Raw genomic sequence first — 25,034 nt, 5'->3', positions numbered from 1 at the left:
TAATTGCAATAGACGCAGCCAAGGCCTTTGACCAAGTAAACTGGAATTATCTGTGGGCCACCATGGCTGGGTTTGGGTTCCCTTCAATTTTTATAGAGGGAATTAAATCACTCTACCAGGGCCCTAGAGCAAAAGTATTGGTCAACAACGGCTTGTCTGATTGGTTTCAGATATCCCGTGGTACGAGACAGGGTTGCCCCCTGTCCCCTCTTTAGTTTGACATTTATTTTGAGCCTTTTGTTTGTGGTATAAGGGCTGATAATGTAATTCAACCTTTTAAGATAGCAGATTTAGAGCTAAAGGTTGCTCTGTATGCGGACGACCTTCTTTTATATACCTCTAACCATGAGGTAGCCATTCCCAGGTTTTTTTATTTAGCGGAAGTATTTGGAAGGCTCTCGGGATACCAAATAAATAGAGAAAAGACCGAAATAATGGGATGGAATAATATTACACCTATACAAAATGTAAAACATAGAATGAGATATTTGGGAATTAATTTAACCCAAGAATTGAAAAATATTTCAAAAATGAGCTGGCAGATAGTAGTAAAAGAAATAACAAAAACATTAACAAGATGGGGTAATCTGCCACTTAACATTTACGGACGTGTTAACCTTATTAAAATGTCCATTCTTCCCAAATTAACTTTTTTGTACAATTCCATCCCCTTATCATTTCCACAAAAAGAGATTAAGCACCTTCAAGGTAAGATCGGTTCTTTTATTTGGGCTTGTAAATCTCCCAGGATAGCCTGGAAAAAGCTAAGAAGAGGGTTAAGGATTGGGGGCTTAGGCTTACCTGACTTATTCACATATTGTCACGCCTTTCACTTTAAAAATTTTAGACTATTGACCAACAAATTGGATTCAACCTCACAGGGCCGCCTATTCCAGGCTTTGCTTTATGATCTACCACAGGGACAGGAGTTTTTTTTGTTTAAATTTGGCGACCAGAAATTTTACAAGAAAGTCCGTTTGAAGATCCTGCAGGCTGCCCTTAGGAACTGGGTATTTGTCCGGAGGGCTCTGGGAATCCCATATTACCATGCTAATGCCCCAGTTTGGGACTCCCCGGGCACCCCGGAATGCCTTCAGGACCAGTTGTCCCAACCTTTAAAAACAGCCGGCGTGAGGAGATGGGGAGATCTTTGGGGCAACTCGGGCCTTTTGGACTGGGATTCCTTAGCTTCACTCACAAATGGATCTTTGACAAGATTTAAGTTTTACCAACTCTCCGCCTGGTGGTCAAGACAGACGGTACAGTGACCGAGAGACCTTGAGATACTTGAATCTGTCTCCAGGGGAGGAGGGTGGAAACGTGAGGTTTCATTTTGGTATAAGGCTTTACTGGGGGCAACTGAAATGTTAAACAGTGAGTTGGCTAGTCTCTGGGGTAATCCGATATCAGATAACCCTGAAGTGATAAGTAAGATCTGGACGGACTCTTTTTCTCTGTCTCAGAGTTTAATAAAACCGGCTAGTCTAAGGAGAAATCATCTGTTCACGGTCTATTGGGTGTATTGGACCCCCGCTAGATTGTCCAGGGTCACACGTGTGAGTTATTGCTGCCCGCGCTGCAAACGTTTGTCAGCCGATGACATACATATATTTTTAGAATGTCCAAAGATTCTCGAATATTGGCAGGAGATTTTTGACTTCCTGCGGAAGGTTTTAACAACTACCATTATATGTTCTCTAAGGGTAGTCTTTTTTGGCTTACCACCTGGTTATAACGTGAACAATTATTCCACACAATTTATATTCTATGTGATGGTTATAGCCAGGAGAGAGATTTGCAAAGAATGGAAGTCAACTGCCCCCCCCAGGTTTACTGACTGCTTACGAACTATTATAGAAGTTAGCAAGATGGATATGGCGTGCCATAAAGAGAATTCAGATAGCGTGTGGTCAGCATTGGTGGCCTGGTTGTCGACATAACGGTCCGATGATTACGCCAGAGGTTTGTTATGATCCGGTCCTCCCCAGCCCTGAGATATTCTATCGTAGGACAGGGGAGTGGGACAGGGAAACAGCCTACCTCTGGGCGACCTTTAATGCCACACATTGAGTCCAGGGCGGTACCAACAGACAATGTGAGAGGCATATGGGGTTTCCATCTAGAGTATAGATTGGCGGCATATATGAGGACAAAAAAAAATTAAAAAAAAAAAAAAAAAAAAAAAAAGAAATGAACAATGTACTCTAAAGATGCTACCAGGTTAGCTGAAAGCATTCATTGCTCTGCATTGGTAGGGGGTACATTGGCACTTCAATTTCCACTCTGTCTCACTATCTCCCTTCTTTCCGTGTTAGAGGCCTTCTTCTACCGGGTTAGATGCACTAAGGACTCTAGACATTTTGCAGTGATTCTGAAACACCCACCACACTAATTCCCTACATTGTTGTTGAAGGAAGGATTGTGGGGTGCATGCCGGAAATCATCATTGCAAAGGTATGGCGATTTGATTAATGAACAAATACATGGAATGAGGTGTGGTTTCCAAATCAGACAACATGACCTATACATTCTAGGGTCAGAGAGTTGAGTCAACTGGGTATTGCAAAATACAGAATCTGAACACCCTTGAAGTTTCATGTACTAAACGTTTTGGAGCTTGTGACGAGTAGACATGATGGTAGTTTGCAATAACCAGCACTTTATAAGACAATAGCCTTAGCTTTAATATAGTGAAACATTGTGATATTGCACTAGCAATACCTTACTTTAAAAGCATAGCACCTTAAGCAACATCACCATTGTCGTTGGGGCATTCGAACATAATCTGCCTGTGGTTGTAAGATGAAATGTTGATCTATCTCAAAGTTTTTATTAGAAAGCATGGGCAAGGCTAGATAAACACAGGCTTAAAAGAGGTTTTTGGTGGCCCGGGTAAAAAAAAATTTGAGTATATACCCGCCCACATATTTCGTTTGGTATTTGGACAAAATATAGAGGAAAAATGAATGAGATGCAGAATTATTGAGTTTTTAATATCATGATCCACAAATATTGTGATGCACGAATTTTGTTGACCAGAATTTCGATTTTCTAAGGTAAGTAATACGAATGTCAAAAATATCTATGTTGTTATTATCGTTTACAAAAATGTCTATTTTGTTAATACCAATCCCAAAAATATCTATGTTGTTAATATCGTTTGCAAAAATATAATTGTTAATAATATATTTTTTTTATTATTTTTATGCATTTTAGTATATTTTTTATTTGTATATGTTATAAATTGTTTGTATAATTATTGTTAATATTTTTTAATATAGTTTGTAAATGTTTTATTCTTTTGAAATGTAATTACTTTTTGTAATTTATTGTTACATTTTAGGTGCAGGTTGTTGGGTTTGTAGGGGTACAGGGTGGGAAGTGATTTATTTACTAATTAATTAATAATTACTTTTAAATTATTATGAATGAATTGATAATTAATTATATAAATTGTGTAATAAATTAAAATTTTGATCTATATTTTTGGTGCTGGTTGTGGGGTTTGTAGGGGTAAAGGATGACAAGGTAATTACTTTTTTGGGGGGGCTATTTTTATTGATTTCTCAAGAAAGGAAAAGAAAAAGTACAATGTCATTACACTGTAACACATTGGCAACATAATGGATGAAAATTCACACTTAGAAAGCATGAGAAAATGCAGATACAATTTTAATGGGGTGTCAAGTGACCATAATAGCAATATTATTTATGCAATATTAGTACACTTTAACTCTAAGATCTTGCCTCCAACTTTATTAACTATAATATAAATAGTCAGTTCAGCATATTCCATACATTTATTCCAGAATTACTGTACATGCTTTACTAAATTGCCCACAAATTTGTAAGTATGCAAGCAGGTGTACATATGATGGCGCTACGTGCACTTGGGAGGGGAGGTTAGTGTCACATGATATTGTACATTTTATAAGTTGTGCCAGACACAGTCATACGAGTTGAGGGAAATGTGCATGACCGCTGCCTTGCCACATGTTCCAAACGTCATTATGTGTGTTCAATCTAGTGTATTGCTAATGCTGCCGTATCCTGCTGGGTAGAGTGTAATTTGGCCTCTATGGCAGTTAAGTAGTCTTGCCATTGTATAGAGTTAGTACGTGATGGGTGCCTCGCTGCATTAAATGTTTGGCTCACCTGCTCAGATACCAGTGCCTTACTGAGATCTAATAGCCATACATATTTGCTAGGGTCCGTGGGTGACTTCCAAGACATCGCTAGGCGTCGCTTGGCCAGTCCTAATGCCAGGTCCAAAATGACAAGGTAATTACTTATAATAATTAATGTCAGTTAATAATAAATATGTAATAAATAAGTCATTATTAAGATTTTTTTAATGTTATATATCAGGTGTGGGTTGTTGGATTTGTAGGGGTAAAGGATGGGAAGTTAATTCAATATGATTCATTTAATATTAGTTAATTATTATTAATTGTTTAATTGCTAATTCATTATGTAAATTGTGTAATTGTCCTAATTTTTAAAATATATTTTAGTTTTGCTTGTTGGGTTTTTAGTGCTAACATTAAGAAGTTAATTAAGAAATAAAGTATTGATAATTAATTTTTAATTTGTTAATAATTATTTACTTAATGATTATGTGAATTGTGAAATGATCATATTTGTTAAGTTATGTTTTAGGTGTGTGTTGTTTAGTTTGTAGAGGGATTGGGTGGTAAGTTATTTAGGAAATAATACATTAAAATTGTGTTATTTATTATGTTATGTGTCAATTGAGTTATGCTTTTTAATTTCAATTATATTTTATTTGTTTGTTGTTATGATTGTGAGAATATAGTGTGCTATTTTAACTACATTAGTATTATTTGTTTTAATTTATAATGATTTTTAAACATTGTAATAAATAAGTAATTTGTTGACATTTTATTCAAACTTATACATATTATTTTTAAATCTAAATAGCTATATTTTGTATTATTTAATAGAGTTGTTAAAATATGTTATTTGTTTGGCGTGAACTACTCTCTCTTGACTGTTGCACCAACTGCAGTGGCAATAGCATTTTTTACTACTCTTGAGTCCAATGCTTTCCCTATTGTTGCACAGGCTGGAGTGGGAATAGTAAATTTTACCCCTCCTAAGCCTAATGCTTTCCCCACTGCTGCACAGACTGGAGTGGTAATAGTACATGTTACCCCTTCTGAGTTTAAAGCTTTCTCGACTGTTGTATACATTGGAGTGGGATAGTTTATTCATTATTTATAGAGTTTTCGAGCCTCAGGTTTTATCAATTCTATCTTTATATCTGGAAATCTTTAACTAAACTGTTTTTTTATGTGTCAAGTTGAATTTTTCCCAGTGGGTGTTTACTAATATTATTATTAGTATTAAATAACTGTTTGTCTTAAATTCTATTTATTTATTTATATGTGTGTATCTTTTATGTTTTTTATATTAACCGAATAAAGATTATTCTGACTATTTATAGAGTTTTATTATCATATTAATATTGGTTAAATAAATATTATCATTATGTGTTTGTGTGTTCAATTTCATATTTTTATATATATAAATGTATGAGACTTTTAAGATACTTTTAGTAAACCACATTGTCATATATTGTTTACTTATTATGTACAATTAAATCTTTTTATGTGTAGGTAAATATATGTATATACTGTCTCTGTTAAATTGCATTAAATTGTGAAATAATATTATTAAAATTGGAAATATCTAGCCCTGTGGTGCTGCTTTGTTTTTAACTGCATCGAGAGGAAAGCAGTAGAAAAGTGTGAGCACATATATATATATATATATATATATTATCTACTGGCGGTCGCCAGTAGATAGTTATAGTTAGGACCGTGTTTCCATAGGAAATCCGCAACATTCTATTTGGAATAACTTTGGCGCCGGTTGACGAATCCTCGCGAAATTTTCAAAACTAATGGAGCGCTACGCTCCGCTCCTACCCTGAAAGTCTCGGGGGGATTCGTCAAGCGGGGGCTGAGAAAAAAGGGGGGTCCCAAAACGCGTGTTCCCCATGCATTTTCCCATAGGACCTTTAGTCCGAGCTACAGCCCGAACGGCTGAACAGAATTACTTGAAATTTGGCAGAGAGGTAGTCCTCAGGTCAAGGATGTGCATTTTGTAGGTCTGGTGTAAATCTGTTCAGTAGGTCCTGAGAAAATAGCATTTAAATCAATATATATATCTGTAAGCGCGCTCCGTGTGCTTACCGTAAGCTTACCGTACGCGTACGGTGCCGTGCGCGAGCTCAATTCTGATTGGTGGTTACATGACTGTAAACATTCGAATCGGTCGGAATCAGGAAGTGTCGGCCGCCATTTTCTGTCTCTCGCACTGAGAAACAAAGGTGGGGAACGTGAAAAGGGGGCAACGAAGAGAGTTGCAGACCCCCTAGTGTTTGTCAGGGGGTCCAAGAAGGACCCAAAAGTACGAAAAATACATTTAATAATTTAAAAAAAAAATCGCGGAGTGCGCGTACGGTAAGCTTACCGTACGCACACGGCAAAAAAAAAATAAAAAAAAATAAAGAAGTAACAATCACATTTATTAAATAAATTAAAGGACCCACAAGGGAGAAAAAAACAAATGTTACTGTGTAAAAAAAGGCAAGGCGCGCACGGCATGGACTGCGCAACGTGGGCGCACGGTGCGCGAAGCGCACCGTGCGTGCAGGGTGTGCGCATAGTGAAAAACCAGAAAAAAAAAAAAAAAAAAAATACATAACTTAGCATTTAAAAAAACGTACAAATTCACTGAAAAAACCATAGGTTTCACACACGTTATAGTTAGGAATTATCATTTACAAAACCTTGCAAATTCACTTAAAAAACCATAGGTTTCACACATGTTATAGTTAGCTGTACATTTCACTCGTAAAAAACCAATGAAATTCCACGTTATAGTTAGATCAGGTAACTATAACTGGCGCGACCGCAATCCACAATGTGTAATTTCAGATGTCATCATTGATGTCATGAGTGATGTCACTGACCATGTCATGAGTGATGTAATATGTGACGTCATCAGCAGTTTATTGTGGGCGCGCAAGTTATAGTTACCTGATCTAACTCTAAAGTGGAATTTCATTGGTTTTTTACGAGTGAAATGTACAGCTAACTATAACATGTGTGAAACCTATGGTTTTTTAAGTGAATATATATATATATATACATATATATAAATATATATATATATATATATATATATATATATATATATTCCTTGGTAAAGAAATCCAAACGGAAAAGAATTCCATGCAAGCCCACAAGCAGATTCAGCAGGTAATTTTATTCTTGGCAGAAAAGACGACGCGTTTCGACCACGTCCGTGGTCTTGGTCACATGACCTCCATCTCCACATTGCTTTCTTTTTAAAGGCATAGTAAGGGTCTTTTTCATAGACATAGAGAAAAAGCAAAGAAAAATGAAACATGTTTCTTCACATTTTAAACAAATGAAAAAAGTGCATTAATGTGATAAAGTGTATATATCAGGCACAGTACTGTGATTTAGTATAGGAGTTGTCTCAATGGTTTGTTGGTTTTATGAAGTGGAAAGTACTTTTATTGCATGAGCTATGACTATTAATATGTATGATGGATCTCTCTGTTTTTCCATATAAGGTGACTGATCATATGCTCTAGTGCCCATAAGCAATATTTATGTGTACCATCCTAATTAGTTAAAAAAGGAAGTAACTTTATATGGTGAAAAGTAAAGTACCATAGTATGTAAAGGTTTAAAGGTGGCTCGGAGTTCAGGGCAGCCGCCGCAGACTCCAGTGCTCATATCTTTACTAATTAGACGTGATTTGCAGAATTTGTTGTGCACCATCTTCCTGTAGACAAAAAAACATAAGGTTTTAGTACTCACAGCCATATATAACATACCATCTAGCACTGTCAATTAATATTTTTTACCATATTGAAACAACAAAACTCACAATTGCAATTTACAGTACTGATCCTGTAGAAAAATAGTGATAGTTGCTTCGTGAAAGGAGAGGGAAGAGGAAAGTGAGTATATCGGCAAGGCATATTTCCATATAATTACATAAATTCTTTCTTTATAAGTGGCTATACATTTCTTCATCCTGATTAAGACCATACGGAAATTTGGTACCTGCCATAAGAATGAAGCGAGATTCCCGTTTCCGGAGTGAGGCAATACGATTGCCTCCTCTTGGATTGGGGTAGATTGTATCCAGACCAAAAAATTTGGCTTTGGTCCAATCTCCCTCATGATGTTTTTCAAAATGCCTGGCTGTGCTATAACTTTGATCTTTATTGGTAATAGCACGCCAGTGCTCCAAGATACGTTTCTTTACTGCAAAGGTGGTGGATCCTATATACCATAGGTTACATGGGCAAACAATCGCATATACCACAAAATCTGTATTGCAGTTGATCAAATGTGGTATTGTCCATTTCATTTTAGACTTTCGAGTGTAACTACAATGACATTATTGCTATGTTTGCAAGCTTTGCAGTTCCCACATCTTCTGAATCCTTTTGTTTGTTGCAACCAATTCTTCTTCCTAGAGTAGAAATGGCTTGATACCAACATGTCTTTAAGTGAAGTGTTCCTTTCATATGTGATAGATGGTGTTGATTCTACCTGATTCCGTAGGATAGGATCTTGTCCTAGGATGTCCCACCTATTTTTGAGGATTTGACGGATCTGATTTGACTGATTACAGAATTTGGTGATGAATCTAGTTGGTTGTTTGTATTTGGTCAGTTGTCTTTCATCCTTCGTTGTACCTATTTCTAGAATTTCCTCTCTACTTTTCTTTTCGACTCGGATCTCTGCTTGTTGTAGGACTCTTTTAGAGTACCCCCTGTCTTTAAACCTTTGTTTCATTTCTTGTTTCGTCTGTGTATATGATTCTTCAGAGCTACAATTACGTTTTGCTCTTAAGAATTCGCTGTAAGTGATCCCCCATCTAAAACTAGGTGGATGTGCACTTGTAGAATGGAGGATAGAGTTTCCTGCTGTGTCTTTACGAAACAGATTTGTATTGATCCTGCCTTCTTGTATAGTGAGTCTCAAGTCTAAAAAGTCTACTGACGTTTGACTATAGTGCCTGGTAAATTTGAGGTTTACATCATTACAATTCAAACAATTGATAAAAGTATTCAGGTCATTCTCAGTTCCTTTCCATACATAAAAGATGTCATCAATGTATCATAGCCACTTTGAGACATTGTGAAACCACTTCTCAGTTTGTTCATTCCAGAGCACCTGCTTCTCCCACCAGCCCACCATGAGATTGGCGTAGCTGGGGGCGAAGCAAGTGCCCATGGAAGTACCTTGTAGTTGTTTATAGTGTACATTTTCAAACATAAAAACATTTTCTCTAAGACACATAGAAATCATATTCAGTAACATGTTAGTATGTTGTAAATACTCAATTTTCCGCTTTCTGAGAAAAAATTGACATGCTTTTAGTCCATCTGTATGTCGTATACTGGTGTAGAGGGCCTCTACATCTAAAACCACTAACCAGTTTCCTTCACTCATTGTGATATCCTTGATTTTCTGTAAAAAATCAGTTGTATCACGTAAATATGATTTCAGATTTTTTACATATGGGAACAGGAAGTGATCAACATACATACTTGTGTGTTCCATCAAACTATTCCTCGAGGAAACTATGGGTCGCCCCGGTGGGTTTGTGTTATTTTTGTGAATCTTCGGAAGAAGATATAAGGTTGGTGTAGTGGGTGTATCATTCTTTATATATTATATATATATATATATATATATATATAAATATAAATATATATATATATATATATATATATATATATATAATATATATATTGGTAAATGTAAATAAAACATTATAAAAATGTAATCTAGGTTAAAACTAATATTTTTTTACAGTTTTATATTATATATGTGTATATATACATACATTTTTTTTTATATATGCGTGTGTTTGTTTCACTCAGTAAATAAATAAATATATGTCTCTGTTTGGTGTTCCTCCTCCTGAACACCCGATCCGGCGGTGGCACCCGTCCAACAAACACCAGCTCTGACTCCAATTATCAGGTCAGTTTAAAAATTCATATTTACTTGGCTTTAGTGATTTGCATCATACAGTCCTTCTGTTTACAATCCCGGACCGGCGTGTTTCGACGAATTACCTTTCACTGGGTCACTGTGGGTTCGACATTGCATTCCTTATATTGCATGTCCCTCTTCCATGTCATTAACCCTTTGGTGACCACTAGAGCGATGCATTTCTTTGTTTCCTTTTGTCCATAATTCCCTGCCATTAGTGATTTACTTTTTTTTCCTCCTTCTTTTTTCATCATTTCTTTTTTCATTTGTTTCCTCTTTCTTTTAACATTTTATGTGCTTCTAGTCAATTTTCATGTGATTAATTTAGATTTTTGTCCCCTTATTCTTTTAACTTTCAATACACATATTGTTATATTACATTTCATCAAGATACAAAGCCAAATCAAATAGAAAATTGAGCTATAAATCAACTAAAATACTGGAAAATTGTTTTTCCTCTTCAACAATATTAAAGTGACATATGCTCAAATGAGATTTTACTCACTCACAACAGTTTTTAGATAAAATGCCACATGCTATTATTCAACCCCTCATCATTGATGACTAAAGCCTTTCTGATCATACAGGATATAATATTGAAATACAATATATATACACTCGGCCCCTCATTGTTCCTGAGGGCCCTATTTCATTTGATGATCATAAAGTGCGAAGTGCCTAAATAAAGTGCTTGTGCCACATTTCATTTACAAGAGAAATTATTTCCTTCATCTGGTCAGATGGTATCTATAATAGAGTACTTGTTGATAAAAAATACATATGTTCTCTTGTGATTTTCATTATCTCTGCTTCAGTTGAAATGTAAGTTTCATATATATGTGTGTGTGTTCCTTAATTTCTACTCCATTTATGAGATACATTCCAAACAACCCAATATTTCAATATCTACACACATAGAAAAAGTGATTCTGCACATTTAAAACTTCGTACTCATGCTGACATCTCTCCGTCCTTACACAGTTCACATATATGTAGTTTTATAAGTGCACTAAGAGCTCTGTGTCTTTGTTATGGCCCCAAGGTATTTCTGTTTCCATCAATAGAATCAGTCGGATTCCTGTTTCCGCAGCTCACTTTCTCAATTTCCCCCTCTTGGATGGTCTTTGATGTGTTTAATACCCCAATAAGAGAAGGTTGACACGGATCAATTGTGCATTTGATCAAAATGGCAGGCTACCGGGCAGGTCTTATCCGCATGTCTGATCGCTCTTATATGTTGTAAAATTCTTAATTTCAGCTTGTTTTTTGTACTGCCTATGTATAGTTTATTACAGCCACATTTTAATGCATAAATGATAATCTCAGTGTTGCATGTTATTCTTTCTCTGATTGGAATAGTGCGACCATCCATCGTGCGATAGTTCTTGCTGTTTATTACGTACTCACAAGCGTTACATGAGGTGCATTTCACAAAGCCTTCCTGATTCTTTAACAGCCATGAGCCCATTTCTTGTTGGTTCTTTTTGGGGATGAAGTGACTAGAGGTTAAAATATCACCTAGGGAACGTACCTTCTTTGATGCAATTTGTGGGTCTTTTTCAAAGATTTTAGTTAAATGTTCATCATTTCTTAGCACACACCAGTGTTTTTTGAGGATTGACACAACGGTCGACTGTGCCAAGTTGTACTCCAGAAAGATCCTTTTGATGTTATTGCTGTTCTCTTCCTGAGACTTTTGAGGATAAAGGGACTCCTTTCTTGATTTTTCTTGAGATCTACGTCTTGCATCTTCAAGAACATTTCTTGGATATCCCCTCTGTCTAAACATCTCAGAGAGCCTATCCACCTCCTCATTGTACAATTCCTCAGTGGAGCAAATTCTTCTTGCCCTCAACATTTGGCTGTACGGGATGCTCCAGTTCAATGCACCTGGGTGGCCGCTGTTAGCTTGTAAAATGGAATTGGTTGCCTTAGGTTTTTCTGTGGATCCTGGTGGTTAAGGTTTCCTCTTTGACTTCCAATTGTACATCCAGGAAGGTACAGTGCTGTCTGCTCCATATATTAGTGAACTGTGAGTTACATTGGTTGGTGTTCAATTTATTAATGAAGAGCTGCAGACTCTTCTCATTGCCCTCCCAGAGGATAAACAGGTCATCAATAAACCTAGTCCACATAGCCACCTGTTTCATAAACATGTTATTCTCTTCGGCCCAGGCCACCTCCTTCTCCCACCACCTCATGAAGAGAATTGCATGAAAATATATATATATATATATATATATTATCTACTGGCGGTCGCCAGTAGATAGTTATAGTTACAACCTAGTTTCCATAGGACATCTGAAAATTCTATTTTTAATAACTTTGGCGCCGGTTGACGAATCCTCGCGAAATTTTCAAAACAAATGGGGCGCTCCGTTCAGCTCCTACCCTGAAAGTCACGGGTGATTCGTCAAGCGGGGGCCGAGAAAAAGGGGGGTCCCAAAATGCGTTTTCCCCATGCATTTTTCCATAGGACCTTTAGTCGCAGCTACAGCCCGAACGGCTGAACAGAATTACGTGAAATTTGGAAGAGAGGTAGCCATAAGGTCAATGAAGTGCCTTTTGCAGGTCTGGTGTAAATCTGTTCAGTATTTCCTGAGAAAATAGCATTTAAAAGCATATCAATATCTATACGCGCGCAACGTGCGCGCACCCTGCCGTGCGCGAGCGCAATTCTGATTGGTTGTTAGATGTCGGTAAACATTCGAATCGGTCAAAACCAGGAAGTGTCGGCCGCCATTTTGTCTCTCGCGCGGGGGTGAAAAAAAAAGGTGGAGAACGTGAAAAGGGGGCAGAGTGGACAGTTCCTGACCCCCTAGCCTTGGTCAGGGGTCACAGAAGGACCCCCAAGGGTGAAAAAAACTTTTTTTTTTTTTTTTAAATCGCGAAGCGCACTGAGCGCCCACAGCGTGCGCACGGTGAAAAACCTGAAAAAATAAAATAATACATACATAGCATTTAAAAAACCGTACAAATTCACTGAAAAAACCATAGGTTTCACACACGTTATAGTTACGAATTAGCATTTAAAAAACCTTGCAAATTCACTTAAAAAACCATAGGTTTCACACATGTTATAGTTAGCTGGACATTTCACTCGTAAAAAAACAATGAAATTCCCCCGTTATAGTTAGTGCAGGCAACTATAACTCACGCGACCGCAATCCTCTGCTGATGATGTCAGATATTACATCACTGATGACATATGTGTCTTTATGAAAAATAAATATTTGTAATATATGTATAGGTAAAGATTAATGGAAGAAGACATGGGTAAATAAGTGTCTAAATACAGTGATGTAATATCTGACGTCATCAGCAGAGGATTGTGGTCACGTGAGTTCTAGTTGCCTGCACTAATAACAGGAGAATTTCATGGTTTTTTTACGAGTGAAATGTCCAGCTAACTATAACATGTGTGAAACCTATGGTTTTTAAGTGAATATATATATATATATATATATATATATATATATATATATATATATATATATATATATATATATATATATATATATATATAAAAAAACACAAGAGTTGCCCCACTGAAGTCATCTCACACGGGGGGGTTAACACACAACTGCCTCAGGCGGTTGCAAGCACAGCGCTCCTGTCGCGCTTCGTCATCTCGTGCCAAACGCGTTTCGAGTAAAAACCCTTGATCACTGGCAGGCAATTCATCACAACAGTGCCCGGACTCAGCAGATCGTTTACAGGACATCACTTTATTCAAATATCAAGCCCCACCCAAATGGGCGTGACAAGGTTTGCACTGCGGCTCTCTGGTTAAAGTAGTCCAAAAATATAAGCCAGGCTTGAGTCCCATTATGAAAACCCCAGTGGGTCTCTGCATAGTCCATAATGTTCAAGGCACCATTGTTCCAACAATACTACTAAAATAGTTGAAAGGTAGACAGGCTAACTGCAGTGCGACCAGTATCAACCTGAGGCTTAGGTCCCCCTCGTTCCATGACAAGCCCACGTTTGTGGGACTTGAGGAGCCGCCCTTTAAGGCGGCGGGACTCCTTCGCGGCCGGACAAGCCGCATTATACAAAAACACAAGAGTTGCCCCACTGAAGTCATCTCACACGGGGGGGTTAACACACAACTGCCTCAGGCGGTTGCAAGCACAGCGCTCCTGTCGCGCTTCGTCATCTCGTGCCAAACGCGTTTCGAGTAAAAACCCTTGATCACTGGCAGGCAATTCATCACAACAGTGCCCGGACTCAGCAGATCGTTTACAGGACATCACTTTATTCAAATATCAAGCCCCACCCAAATGGGCGTGACAAGGTTTGCACTGCGGCTCTCTGGTTAAAGTAGTCCAAAAATATAAGCCAGGCTTGAGTCCCATTATGAAAACCCCAGTGGGTCGCTGCATAGTCCATAATGTTCAAGGCACCATTGTTCCAACAATACTACTAAAATAGTTGAAAGGTAGACAGGCTAACTGCAGTGCGACCAGTATCAACCTGAGGCTTAGGTCCCCCTCGTTCCATGACAAGCCCACGTTTGTGGGACTTGAGGAGCCGCCCTTTAAGGCGGCGGGACTCCTTCGCGGCCGGACAAGCCGCATTATACAAAAACACAAGAGTTGCCCCACTGAAGTCATCTCACACGGGGGGGTTAACACACAACTGCCTCTGGCGGTTGCAAGCACAGCGCTCCTGTCGCGCTTCGTCATCTCGTGCCAAACGCGTTTCGAGTAAAAACCCTTGATCACTGGCAGGCAATTCATCACAACAGTGCCCGGACTCAGCAGATCGTTTACAGGACATCACTTTATTCAAATATCAAGCCCCACCCAAATGGGCGTGACAAGGTTTGCACTGCGGCTCTCTGGTTAAAGTAGTCCAAAAATATAAGCCAGGCTTGAGTCCCATTATGAAAACCCCAGTGGGTCTCTGCACAGTCCATAATGTTCAAGGCACCATTGTTCCAACAATACTACTAAAATAGTTGAAAGGTAGACAGGCTAACTGCAGTGCGACCAGTATCAACCTGAGGCTTAGGTCCCCCTCGTTCCATGACAAGCCCACGTTTGTGGGACTTGAGGAGCCGCCCTTTAAGGCGGCGGGACTCCTTCGCGGCCGGACAAGCCGCATTATACAAAAACAGAAGAGTTGCCCCACTGAAGTCATCTCACACGGGGGGGTTAACACACAGCTGCCTCAGGCGGTTGCAAGCACAGCGCTCCTGTCGCGCTTCGTCATCTCGTGCCAAACGCGTTTCGAGTAAAAACCCTTGATCACTGGCAGGCAATTTATCACAACAGTGCCCGGACTCAGCAGATCGTTTACAGGACATCACTTTATTCAAATATCAAGCCCCACCCAAATGGGCGTGACAAGGTTTGCACTGCGGCTCTCTGGTTAAAGTAGTCCAAAAATATAAGCCAGGCTTGAGTCCCATTATGAAAACCCCAGTGGGTCTCTGCATAGTCCATAATGTTCAAGGCACCATTGTTCCAACAATACTACTAAAATAGTTGAAAGGTAGACAGGCTAACTGCAGTGCGACCAGTATCAACCTGAGGCTTAGGTCCCCCTCGTTCCATGACAAGCCCACGTTTGTGGCACTTGAGGAGCCGCCCTTTAAGGCGGCGGGACTCCTTCGCGGCCGGACAAGCCGCATTATACAAAAACACAAGAGTTGCCCCACTGAAGTCATCTCACACGGGGGGGTTAACACACAGCTGCCTCAGGCGGTTGCAAGCACAGCGCTCCTGTCGCGCTTCGTCATCTCGTGCCAAACGCGTTTCGAGTAAAAACCCTTGATCACTGGCAGGCAATTCATCACAACAGTGCCCGGACTCAGCAGATCGTTTACAGGACATCACTTTATTCAAATATCAAGCCCCACCCAAATGGGCGTGACAAGGTTTGCACTGCGGCTCTCTGGTTAAAGTAGTCCAAAAATATAAGCCAGGCTTGAGTCCCATTATGAAAACCCCAGTGGGTCTCTGCATAGTCCATAATGTTCAAGGCACCATTGTTCCAACAATACTACTAAAATAGTTGAAAGGTAGACAGGCTAACTGCAGTGCGACCAGTATCAACCTGAGGCTTAGGTCCCCTTCGTTCCATGACAAGCCCACGTTTGTGGCACTTGAGGAGCCGCCCTTTAAGGCGGCGGGACTCCTTCGCGGCCGGACAAGCCGCATTATACAAAAACACAAGAGTTGCCCCACTGAAGTCATCTCACACGGGGGGGTTAACACACAGCTGCCTCAGGCGGTTGCAAGCACAGCGCTCCTGTCGCGCTTCGTCATCTCGTGCCAAACGCGTTTCGAGTAAAAACCCTTGATCACTGGCAGGCAATTCATCACAACAGTGCCCGGACTCAGCAGATCGTTTACAGGACATCACTTTATTCAAATATCAAGCCCCACCCAAATGGGCGTGACAAGGTTTGCACTGCGGCTCTCTGGTTAAAGTAGTCCAAAAATATAAGCCAGGCTTGAGTCCCATTATGAAAACCCCAGTGGGTCTCTGCATAGTCCATAATGTTCAAGGCACCATTGTTCCAACAATACTACTAAAATAGTTGAAAAGTAGACAGGCTAACTGCAGTGCGACCAGTATCAACCTGAGGCTTAGGTCCCCCTCGTTCCATGACAAGCCCACGTTTGTGGGACTTGAGGAGCCGCCCTTTAAGGCGGCGGGACTCCTTCGCGGCCGGACAAGCCGCATTATACAAAAACAGAAGAGTTGCCCCACTGAAGTCATCTCACACGGGGGGGTTAACACACAGCTGCCTCAGGCGGTTGCAAGCACAGCGCTCCTGTCGCGCTTCGTCATCTCGTGCCAAACGCGTTTCGAGTAAAAACCCTTGATCACTGGCAGGCAATTCATCACAACAGTGCCCGGACTCAGCAGATCGTTTACAGGACATCACTTTATTCAAATATCAAGCCCCACCCAAATGGGCGTGACAAGGTTTGCACTGCGGCTCTCTGGTTAAAGTAGTCCAAAAATATAAGCCAGGCTTGAGTCCCATTATGAAAACCCCAGTGGGTCTCTGCATAGTCCATAATGTTCAAGGCACCATTGTTCCAACAATACTACTAAAATAGTTGAAAGGTAGACAGGCTAACTGCAGTGCGACCAGTATCAACCTGAGGCTTAGGTCCCCCTCGTTCCATGACAAGCCCACGTTTGTGGCACTTGAGGAGCCGCCCTTTAAGGCGGCGGGACTCCTTCGCGGCCGGACAAGCCGCATTATACAAAAACACAAGAGTTGCCCCACTGAAGTCATCTCACACGGGGGGGTTAACACACAGCTGCCTCAGGCGGTTGCAAGCACAGCGCTCCTGTCGCGCTTCGTCATCTCGTGCCAAACGCGTTTCGAGTAAAAACCCTTGATCACTGGCAGGCAATTCATCACAACAGTGCCCGGACTCAGCAGATCGTTTACAGGACATCACTTTATTCAAATATCAAGCCCCACCCAAATGGGCGTGACAAGGTTTGCACTGCGGCTCTCTGGTTAAAGTAGTCCAAAAATATAAGCCAGGCTTGAGTCCCATTATGAAAACCCCAGTGGGTCTCTGCATAGTCCATAATGTTCAAGGCACCATTGTTCCAACAATACTACTAAAATAGTTGAAAGGTAGACAGGCTAACTGCAGTGCGACCAGTATCAACCTGAGGCTTAGGTCCCCCTCGTTCCATGACAAGCCCACGTTTGTGGGACTTGAGGAGCCGCCCTTTAAGGCGGCGGGACTCCTTCGCGGCCGGACAAGCCGCATTATACAAAAACAGAAGAGTTGCCCCACTGAAGTCATCTCACACGGGGGGGTTAACACACAGCTGCCTCAGGCGGTTGCAAGCACAGCGCTCCTGTCGCGCTTCGTCATCTCGTGCCAAACGCGTTTCGAGTAAAAACCCTTGATCACTGGCAGGCAATTCATCACAACAGTGCCCGGACTCAGCAGATCGTTTACAGGACATCACTTTATTCAAATATCAAGCCCCACCCAAATGGGCGTGACAAGGTTTGCACTGCGGCTCTCTGGTTAAAGTAGTCCAAAAATATAAGCCAGGCAACTATAACTCACGCTAATACTGTATTTAGACACTTATTTGCCCATGTCTTCTTCCATTAAATTTTAGCTATACATATATTACAAATATTTTTTCATAAAGACACATATGTCATTAGCAGAGGATTGCGGTCGCGTGAGTTATAGTTGCCTGCACTAACTATAACGTGGAATTTCATTGGTTTTTTACGAGTGAAATGTACAGCTAACTCTAACTTGTGTGAAACCTATGGTTTTTTCAGTGAATTTGCAAGGTTTTTTAAATGCTAATTCCTAACTATAACGTGTGTGAAACCTATGGTTTTTTCAGTGAATTTGTACGGTTTTTTAAATGCTAAGTTACTTTACGCCGTTCGTGCCGTGCGCGCCCACTTCATGCAGTTCGTTCCGTGCGCGCACTTAACGCAGTTAGTGCCGTGCACGCACGGTGAGCACGCGGTGCGCTACACGCACCATGTGCCCACGTTAGGCTGGATGGGCCATGTACGCACGATGCCCTTCGCGCACCATCCGCACATAGAGGACATATTATGCGCTTCGTTCTGAAAGACTTTCTATTAATTGTTCTCTTTGAGTTTGATATGCCATGCACAGAGGGTGCCCTCCGGGCACCTTTTGCACACGGGGGGGGGATAGTATGGATTTTGTTTTTTTTTTATTAATTTTTTACCGTACGCGTACGGTAAGCGTATTTGCCGTTTTTTCGAAAAAAAAAATATATATATTTTGGCTTAGCATGGCATTCTGGCACACCATAACCAAGGCTAGGTGGTTAGGAGCTGTCTAGCCTGCCCCATTTTTATGATATCCAACTTTGTTTTTCCTCCACCCCTCCAAGTGCGAGAGAGAAAATGGCGGCCGACACTTCCTGGTTTCGACCGATTCGAATGTTTACTAAGATCTAACAGCCAATCAGAATCGCGCTCGCGCACGGCACCGTACGCGTACGGTAAGCTTACCGTAAGCGCACGGTAAGCGCACGGAGGGCTGCCACAGATATATATATTGATTTAAATGCTATTTTCTCAGGAACTACTGAACAGATTTACACCAGACCTACAAAAGGCACTTCCTTGACCTGAGGACTACCTCTCTGCCAAATTACAAGTAATTCTGTTCAGCCGTTCGGGCTGTAGCTGTGTCTAAAGGTCCTATGGAAAAATGCATGGGGAAAACGCGTTTTGGGACCCCCCTTTTTTCTCAGCCCCCGCTTGACGAATCCCCCCGAGACTTTCAGGGTAGGAGCGGAGCGTAGCGCCCCATTAGTTTTGAAAATTTCGCGAGGATTCGTCGACCGGCGCCAAAGTTATTCCAAATAGAATGTTGCGGATTTCCTATGGAAACAGGGTCCTAACTATAACTACCTACTGGCGACCGCCAGTAGGTAATATATATATATATATATATATATATATATATATATATATATATATATATATATATATATATATATATATATATCCGTTATAGTTAGGAATTAGCATTTAAAAAACCTTAGAAATTCACTGAAAAAACCATAGGTTTCGGGGGCGTTATAGTTAGCTGGACTTTTCACTCATACAAAACCATTGAAATTCCCCCTTTATAGTTAGTTCAGCTAACTATAACTCGCGCGCCCGCAATGCACTGCTGATGACGTCACATATTACATCGCTCATGATATGGTAAGTGACATCACTCATGACATCACTGATGACATCTCAAATGACATCACTAATGACATCACTGATGACATCATCCTTGTGATAGAGTGGCAGACTTCCTCTTCCCCTAATATAACCTTTGATACACACATTCAAAAATAGAAACTACAATGTTCAAAACAATGGACATACCAATGCCTTTGTTTTTTATTATTTTAAAAATATATATATTTATAGAAACACCTAGGACATGCTTGACAAACCGTATGTACCTATCACCATGACGATTTGCGTGATATTCATTAAAAGGCTACTATGCATAGAATGAATCCACATGGAATGTATTTACACCGCTAGTGAGGCTGTGACGTGTCTGACGCCCTACCGTGCCTAATCCCGGCGCCCCCGCCGGTGGGTACTCTCCAAGTACACACCCTTGTTGTTTATTTATACAAACATGGGTAGCTATTGACGGGCACATTTAATATACACGCACACCAAGCCATTCAAAGGGGATTCAACAAAAATTCGACCAAACTATGCAAGAAACTCCCCTCACAGTTAATAAAAAACACATCCACCGCCGGATGTGTAATACTTTTTATTTTACTCTCTGGAAAGGAGACGAACCTCACTTGAGAGTCACAGCGTGCTCCTGGCTGAGCCCAATGCTGTGTTACACCCACCAGTGCCGGCCGATTGCCTCACACCTCTGTGTTGTATTCCACCAGCTAGTGCGTATGCTATGACACTCTCTAGCCCATGTGCACTGTAACACCACCCCGTGAATATGTCATGCCACACTTGCCTTCGCACGGGTTATATTGCCCCATCTAACGTGCCTTCCTGCCTTCCTCGATGTGTATGTTATAACGCACACCGCTATGCCATACATATTACAATCTGGGATCCATATCTTTGTCACAGTGCATATGCAACGTTACACTCCCCAGCACATATTTTATATTACTACTTTAGAGACTAGTTATGTTACACAACACTGCCCTGTGTATATTACACTCCAAGGCGCATATTGCATAGCACGCGCTAGTGCCTGTGCTATCTCGCGCTCTCCAATGAATCTGTCATTGCGCACAATGTATTGCATATTATATTTCACGCCCCGGTTCATCTTATATCACACTTTTTGGTGCATAGTTTATACCATATACTACATCTAGTTTTCATTTTCAATCGTGCTCTCAGGACTATGTTCTATATAACACTGCGTCCACCTACCCTTTTCACGGGCATTACATTTTGCGATGGGGGTGGAGGGTCAGAGGGTGTTTCTGCCAAGTAAGCCCGGAGTCACAGTCACAAACGTCTTCTTCTTCCTGAATAAAAGTGAGATTATGCTGCATACTTGTTCATATTTTAAGAAGTTCGCACAGACACACATTTTAAAAACAATAAAGTTCCTAATACCCACCTTCTCTAAACAGTTAGCTTGCTGCCCCATCCACCTCCTCCCTATCCTCTGTTGTCTGAATCCATGGACTAGCCTCCTCGCTCCTGACATGCATGGATTGATGTGCTGCCACTGCCCTCCATTTAGCATGATGTACCAGTCCACTCCTCCTGCCCTCCATTGCCCAATTCTATGGCCCATCATTGACCTCCTGCTTAGCCTCTGTGCTTAGCTTGCTGCCCCTATTCTCCTTCCCCCTGCCCTCCGATGTCTTTGTGCATGCCCCTGCTCCATCCTTTTTGCCCACTATGTTCCATGGACCTGCCACTCCTATCTACTCTGAGTGTTCTGTTGAAAATTGAAAAATTTCACGAAGATAAGTCAACCGGCGCCAAAGTTATTCAAAATAGAGTTTTCAGATTTCCTATGGTAACTCGGTCCTAACTATAACTATCTACTGGCGACCGCCAGTAGATAATATATATAAAATATATATTTAGAAATATTATTTAAACATATTTGATTTACATTATATTAATGTTTGATATATTAATATATCTGGATCCGGAGTGTTTTCCGACCGAGCCGGAGTCCTGCAGTCCGACCGAGCGTATGATGTGGCTGTATGCTGCCGGACTCGGTTCGGTCGGACTCCCATAGAAGTCAATGGGAGCCGGTCGTACGACGCGTACATGGGTTCCCATTGACTGAATTGGTACGTCGCGGACAAGTGCGCCCCCTACAGTGGGTACGCGTCGGTGCCATCTGCACCGTACATGCCTGTGTTGGGGACACCCATGGGTCTCCCCCTGTGTCCGAGGCGTAGGGCTGCGGGTGACAGGGGGTCCGACGTGGACCCCCAAAGGCAAGCACCCGGATAATTTGCGAGCCGGACACTCCGGCTCGCACAGGCTGTCCGTCTCGTGCATCGTACTGGCTCGGTCGTGTATCACATCCATTGCACGCCACGGTTAGCTTACGACCGAGATGTACGGAGCGGTTCGGACCCGGAAACGACTCGGTAGGTGAATTTCATGTAGCTCGCATCATACTTGCTCACTCGTACAGCTGTACGAGTCGGCCGGAAAAAACACGTACGGCTCGTAGTTTTTCTGGCCGGATCGCGTTCGGTGCCCTTCCAACCCGGATCGGAATCGGCCTCTTTATCGTTCAAAGCAAAAATTTTCATATCTTTTTCGATATTAATGTGAAAAGATATTTTTTTTCAATATTTTTGTACTTACCATTATATGTACAGAAAAATAATATTTTTGTGATCGATATTTTTGACACAATATTTTGGTATCACAATATTTATGGTTTCGATGTTGTGTCAGTGCTCCATTCTGGTTATGCGAGGGCCTTGAAAACCTGCAATACAGTACAACCTGAAATGAAATAAAAAATAATGTCCTCCAGAGAAAGAGAACATTCAATCCTAGGTGGTTATACACTGGTTCTGTCTAGTGACATTACTGTGTCAGCAGGCTTGCCACTAATAATAATTTTGAAACAGTGATGCAGAGCTCTGCAAAAGAGAGGGTCTTGGGCAATAATGTTCCCTCTTGCCTTATGACAGCCTTAGGGGATTATACCCTCAATACGATGGCGGTCGGATGAGCATCCGCATGCCATCGTATCGGACAGATGTCCGACCGACTACATGTCAGTGGTCACACTTGCTCAATTATAAGTCGAAAAACTGCTTTTTACTTTACAACTTGTGGTTCGGCCCCAGAAAAGAGCCTCTGCACAAGCCACAATGCAAAAGAACAGTTTTCAAACATCCATGCACTGTGTGCCAGGCACCAGGTGGTGCCTGGTACACAGTGCATGGATGTTTTGGGGGGGGCACTTGAGGCCCATAGCAGAGGCCCAATGGGGATAGGGGCCCTTCGAGGGGCCCCAAAGTCCAATTCCATCTGCCTTTAAATGGTGGTCGCAACTTACATCATAAGGAATGTTGAACAAACGAAAACACTAAGAATGAAAACACAACACATCCACCTTTCTCCGGAAACAATAAATAAGAAAAGAAAAACAAAATAATAAAACAAATCAACAAAAATATCTAATAATCCTATACTTTAATGCAATTCACTAATACTATTCATCAATACATGCATTTATTGCTATAATCTTTCAACCACAATGGCACCACCACAAGAGAATCTGGCTCATCATTCGAAGAGGAAGAAGAAGTGGGAAATGAGGTTTCTAATAAATAGTAGAGTCTTTTGAAGACGTAATAACACTGCCATCTGAATTAGTATTTGATATTCTAAAGTTTGAGTCGTTGTCTGGAGTACCTGTAGGAAGAACGTCCTTAGAAACATCCTCATCAAAATCATCAGGCATCCAATTATAGTGAGCAAGATTATTTTGGCATTTAGCAACTCTATTCAAATTCCAAACTCTACCATCACTGACCCTTACTGCGTTAAGTAAAACTTCAATTACTTTAATAGGTTCTGAGAATTGAGAATCACCTTTCTGAACTTTGTTGGGTTTTTTAATGCGTACTCAGTCTCCAATGTTTATAACAACTTATTTTGTACCATGTTTAATGTCATAGTATGCTTTGCTTTTTTCATGCAAAAGCTTTATACGTGTACATACTTCATCTCTAGACCAAGGTTGTACTTCATTAGAAAACAGCCATGTGGGAATGGATTTTGAGCGGGGATTCCTGCCTTTCATAAGTATAAAAGGAGAAATTCCTGTAGATTCATTTACAGTAATGCGATAAGTCCACACAGTTTTCCCCATTTGGGTTGACCAATCAAGATTACTATTTAGTGATAATTGTATGGTGTTCTTTAAACCTCGATTGAACCTTTCCACCATTCCATTACCACTTGGGTTGTAAAGTCAAGTGGTTTTGGGTGTAATTCCCAATTTTTTTAAATACGTTTTAGCTTTTAAAGATAGGAATTGTACCCCATTATCCGTGAATATGCATGAAGGAATGCCTTCTGTGACAAATGTTTCATCTAAAAATTGTAAAACAGAGTCAGTATCTGCACTTTTAACGATTTTCACCACAGGCCATCTAGAAAATAGGTGAATGGGAACAATTAGGTAGCAATGAGAGCAATCACTTTCACTAATAGGTCCCATAATGTCAATTGCGACACATTCCCAAGGGTTTTTAGGAAGAAATCCTCTTGTCATAGGAGGATGGAAGGTTTGTAAAGTCTTATCAGAAGAGGAACATGGAATACAGTTTCTTACAACTTTCTTGAATTGAGAATCAAAACTTGGCCACCAAAACAATCTTTTTACCAAAGATTTAGTTCTAACAATTCCAGGATGGCCTTCATGACAAAGATCAACAATTCCTTCTCCTAAATTTTTTGGAGGGATTATTCTTTCACCCCTTAAGAGAGTATTATGAGAAATAGACAATTCAGATCTAACTTCCCAATATGGTCTGTAATTTGCATTCAAAAGTTCTTTTTTCCTGGGCCAGCCATTAATGACAAAGGAAATAACAGCTTGAAGAGTATTGTCCTTCAAGTATTCATTGTCCCATTCCTCTCTACTAAATGCAGAAAAACCATGATCATGTACAAAACGCTATATGTAATTCATTCTATTCATTATTTTCGCATTGTTCCAACATCAAAGGCATTCTTGACAAAAAATCTGCAATTACATTGTTTTTACCGGGAACGTAAATTATTTTATATATAAAATTCTGCATCCTCATCGAAATCCTAGCTAACCTTGCTGAAGCAGCAATTGCACCTTCAGTTGTTAGAATTTTCACTAACGGCTTGTGATCGCAACGAAGGGTGCATGGTTTTCCCCAAATAAAGGACTTAAAGTGTTTCAATGCCCATGCACAAGC

The sequence above is a fragment of the Triturus cristatus genome, chromosome 2_1 (genome assembly GCF_964204655.1).
Source record: "Triturus cristatus chromosome 2_1, aTriCri1.1, whole genome shotgun sequence".
Taxonomy (NCBI): Eukaryota; Metazoa; Chordata; class Amphibia; order Caudata; family Salamandridae; genus Triturus; species Triturus cristatus.
This window is presented reverse-complemented; position numbering follows the sequence as displayed.